Below are 5,587 nucleotides of genomic sequence, written 5' to 3' on the forward strand. Positions count from 1 at the left end.
TATATATATAAATATATTTTTATTTTCTTCGGACCCCCAAAACCTGCACCACTACTTCAGTACGACAAAGTATATCAACAATATCAAAAACAATATAGTAGTTGTTAGGTTATGGACCCACGACAAAATAAGGGAAAGAGAATTGTTATGGGACTGATATTTATCGTTTGCATATTTGTAGTATTAGTTGTTATTATTTCATGTTACAAATTTATGTGTTTATCTTTATGTAAAATGATTATGCCTTTTGGTAAGTCAATTGATCACACATATGCATCACTGGACGTTAATGCCCCCATTCACAGTTTCCCAAATATGATATGTAACTCTGGACCTACTGCCACTAGAGTCCAGATACCTTTGATGGATTATGATAACATTCAAATCCAATACGAGACCCCCATATCCTAGAGGTTAATTGTCATTTTGTGATGACAAAAGGGGGGATTGTAAATGTGCATATAAGGGGGGACTCCATTTTGATTGCTGGATAACCATTTTTCTATAACTATTCTGTACTAACGTTTAAGTCTCAGGAACTAATCACATGCCATATGCCATACGTAATTGTGCTGTGCAGGCAGGTCTGAGAATGTGACTTGACCTGTCACCTACTTATCGCTAGCTGAACCATATTTGTTCAGACTTATTTTGCCCTGTAGAAAACAGGAACTTGTCTTCAGCCATATTGGGCATAAGTTACACAACAATGCATTTCACAACATACTGCCATTTCCTTAACGGCCTCCTAACTCGGTATTGAGCCCCTTTCCCAGACCATAAACTGTCTAACTGTCATTTTGCTGAGATAGACAGACTGTGAAGTAAAAGGGGAAGTATGTTCTCATATGTTCTCATATCTGTGTTTTTTCTATGCTCAAGTTTGCTATATAAACTGGCTGTATACCCTTCAATAAATGAGAGAACAGTTTTGACAAAGCTTCAATGGTTGTCTGACTCAATTACTGTCTTCTCCCGAGCTCGTCCGCCATTTTGTTTTCCCAGATCATCAGCGCTATAAGAGTGGGTTAAATCCTCCGGAGGTTTGAAGTCATCTCGAGTCGGGCAGACGGTGTATTTTCACGCTAAGACGTTGGAGAATACAAAAGGGCACTATTTATTTTCAATGTGTATACCTGTATTACCTCTCTGGGCGTTTATGTGTATACCGGTATTACTTCTCTGGGCGTGTATGTGTATCCCTGTATTACCTCTCTGGGCGTGTGTGTATACCGCTATTACCTCTCTGGGGGTGTATGTGTATACCGGTATTACCTCTCTGGGCGTGTATGTGTATACCGGTATTACCTCTCTGGGAATACGTGTATACCGGTATTACCTCTCTGGGCGTGTATGTGTATACCGGTATTACCTCTCTGGGCGTGTATGTGTATACCGGTATTACCTCTCTGGACGTGTATGTGTATACCGGTATTACCTCTCTGGGCGTGTATGTGTATACCGGTATTACCTCTCTGGGCGTGTATGTGTATACCGGTATTACCTCTCTGGGCGTGTATGTGTATACCGGTATTACCTCTCTGGACGTGTATGTGTATACCGATATTACCTCTCTGGGCGTGTATGTGTATACCGGTATTACCTCTCTGGGCGTGTATGTGTATACCGATATTACTTCTCTGGGCGTGTATACCGGTATTACCTCTCTGGGCGTGTATGTGTATACCGGTATTACCTCTCTGGGCGTGTATGTGTATACCGGTATTACCTCTCTCGGCGTGTATGTGTATACCGGTATTACCTCTCTGGGCGTGTATGTGTATACCGGTATTACCTCTCTGGGCGTGTATGTGTATACCGGTATTACCTCTCTGGGCGTTTATGTGTATACCGGTATTACTTCTCTGGGCGTGTATGTGTATACCGGTATTACTTCTCTGGGCGTGTATGTGTATCCCTGTATTACCTCTCTGGGCGTGTGTGTATACCGCTATTACCTCTCTGGGGGTGTATGTGTATACCGGTATTACCTCTCTGGGCGTGTATGTGTATACCGGTATTACCTCTCTGGGAATACGTGTATACCGGTATTACCTCTCTGGGCGTGTATGTGTATACCGGTATTACCTCTCTGGGCGTGTATGTGTATACTGGTATTACTTCTCTGGACGTGTATGTGTATACCGGTATTACATCTCTGGGCGTGTATTTGTATACCGGTATTACCTCTCTGGGCGTGTATGTGTATACCGGTATTACCTCTCTGGGCGTGTATGTGTATACGGTATTACCTCTCTGGGCGTGTATGTGTATACCTGTATTACCTCTCTGGGCGTGTATGTGTATACCGGTATTACCTCTCTGGGCGTGTATGTGTATACCGGCATTACCTCTCTGGGCGTGTATGTGTACACCGGTATTACCTCTCTGGGCGTGTATGTGTATACTGGTATTACCTCTCTGGGCTTGTATGTGTATACCGGTATTACATCTCTGGGAGTGTATGTGTATACCGGTATTACCTCTCTGGGCGTGTATGTGTATACCGGTATTACCTCTCTGGGCATGTATGTGTATACCGGTATTACCTCTCTGGGCGTGTATGTGTATACCGGTATTACCTCTCTGGACGTGTATGTGTATACCGGTATTACCTCTCTGGCGTGTATATGTAATACCTGTATTACCTCTCTGGGCGTGTATGTGTATACCAGTATTACCTCTCTGGGCGTGTATGTGTATACCAGTATTACCTCTCTGGGCGTGTATGTGTATACCGGTATTACCTCTCTGGGCGTGTATGTGTATACCGGTATTACCTCTCTGGGCGTGTATGTGTATACCGGTATTACTTCTCTGGGCGTGTATGTGTATACCGGTATTACCTCTCTGGGCGTGTATTTGTATACCGGTATTACCTCTCTGGGCGTGTATGTGTATACCGGTATTACCTCTCTGGGCGTGTATGTGTATACCGGTATTACCTCTCTGGGCGTGTATGTGTATACCGGTATTACCTCTCTGGGCGTGTATGTGTATACCGGTATTACCTCTCTGGGCGTGTATGTGTATACCGGTATTACCTCTCTGGGCGTGTATGTGTATACCGGTATTACCTCTCTGGGCGTGTATGTGTATACCGGTATTACCTCTCTGGGCGTGTATGTGTATACCGGTATTACTTCTCTGGGCGTGTATGTGTATACCGGTATTACCTCTCTGGGCGTGTATGTGTATACCGGTATTACCTCTCTGGGCGTGTATGTGCATACCGGTATTACCTCTCTGGGCGTGTATGTGTATACCGGTATTACCTCTCTGGGCGTGTATGTGTATACCGGTATTACCTCTCTGGGCGTGTATGTGCATACCGGTATTACCTCTCTGGGCGTGTATGTGTATACCGGTATTACTTCTCTGGGCGTGTATGTGTATACCGGTATTACCTCTCTGGGTGTGTATGTGTATACCGGTATTACCTCTCTGGGCGTGTATGTGTATACCGGTATGACCTCTCTGGGCGTGTATGTGTATACCTTTATTACCTCTCTGGGCGTGTATGTGTATATCGGTATTACTTCTCTGGGCGTGTATGTGTATACCGGTATTACCTCTCTGGGCGTGTATGTGTATACCGGTATTACTTCTCTGGGCGTGTATGTGTATACCGGTATTACCTCTCTTGGCGTGTATGTGTATACCGGTATTACTTCTCTGGGCGTGTATGTGTATACCAGTATTACCTCTCTGGGCGTGTATGTGTATACTGGTATTACCTCTCTGGGCGTGTACGTGTATACCGGTATTATCTCTCTGGGGGTGTATGTGTATACCTGTATTATCTCTCTGGGGGTGTATGTGTATACCTGTATTACCTCTCTGGGCGTTTATGTGTATACCGGTATTACTTCTCTGGGCGTGTATGTGTATCCCTGTATTACCTCTCTGGGCGTGTGTGTATACCGCTATTACCTCTCTGGGGGTGTATGTGTATACCGGTATTACCTCTCTGGGCGTGTATGTGTATACCGGTATAACCTCTCTGGGAATACGTGTATACCGGTATTACCTCTCTGGGCGTGTATGTGTATACCGGTATTACCTCTCTGGGCGTGTATGTGTATACCGGTATTACCTCTCTGGGCGTGTATGTGTATACCGGTATTACCTCTCTGGGCGTGTATGTGTATACCGGTATTACCTCTCTGGGCGTGTATGTGTATACCGGTATTACCTCTCTGGGCGTGTATGTGTATACCGGTATTACCTCTCTTGACGTGTATGTGTATACCGATATTACCTCTCTGGGCGTGTATGTGTATACTGGTATTACCTCTCTGGGCGTGTATGTGTATACCGATATTACTTCTCTGGGCGTGTATACCGGTATTACCTCTCTGGGCGTGTATGTGTATACCGGTATTACCTCTCTGGGCGTGTATGTGTATACCGGTATTACCTCTCTCGGCGTGTATGTGTATACCGGTATTACCTCTCTAAGCGTGTATGTGTATACCGGTATTACCTCTCTGGGCGTGTATGTGTATACCGGTATTACCTCTCTGGGCGTTTATGTGTATACCGGTATTACTTCTCTGGGCGTGTATGTGTATACCGGTATTACCTCTCTGGGCGTGTATACCGGTATTACCTCTCTGGGTGTGTATGTGTATACCGGTATTACCTCTCTGGGCGTGTATGTGTATACCGGTATTGCCTCTCTGGGCGTGTATGTGTATACGGTATTACCTCTCTGGGCGTGTATGTGTATACCGGTATTACCTCTCTGGGCGTGTATGTGCATACCGGTATTACCTCTCTGGGCGTGTATGTGTATACCGGTATTACTTCTCTGGGCGTGTATGTGTATACCGGTATTACCTCTCTGGGTGTGTATGTGTATACCGGTATTACCTCTCTGGGCGTGTATGTGTATACCGGTATGACCTCTCTGGGCGTGTATGTGTATACCTTTATTACCTCTCTGGGCGTGTATGTGTATACCGGTATTACTTCTCTGGGCGTGTATGTGTATACCGGTATTACCTCTCTGGGCGTGTATGTGTATACCGGTATTACTTCTCTGGGCGTGTATGTGTATACCGGTATTACCTCTCTTGGCGTGTATGTGTATACCGGTATTACTTCTCTGGGCGTGTATGTGTATACCGGTATTACCTCTCTGGGCGTGTATGTGTATACTGGTATTACCTCTCTGGGCGTGTACGTGTATACCGGTATTATCTCTCTGGGGGTGTATGTGTATACCTGTATTATCTCTCTGGGGGTGTATGTGTATACCTGTATTACCTCTCTGGGCGTTTATGTGTATACCGGTATTACTTCTCTGGGCGTGTATGTGTATCCCTGTATTACCTCTCTGGGCGTGTGTGTATACCGCTATTACCTCTCTGGGGGTGTATGTGTATACCGGTATTACCTCTCTGGGCGTGTATGTGTATACCGGTATTACCTCTCTGGGAATACGTGTATACCGGTATTACCTCTCTGGGCGTGTATGTGTATACCGGTATTACCTCTCTGGGCGTGTATGTGTATACCGGTATTACCTCTCTGGGCGTGTATGTGTATACCGGTATTACCTCTCTGGGCGTGTATGTGTATA

Source organism: Ascaphus truei, chromosome 17, assembly GCF_040206685.1.
Source record: "Ascaphus truei isolate aAscTru1 chromosome 17, aAscTru1.hap1, whole genome shotgun sequence".
NCBI classification, from domain to species: Eukaryota; Metazoa; Chordata; class Amphibia; order Anura; family Ascaphidae; genus Ascaphus; species Ascaphus truei.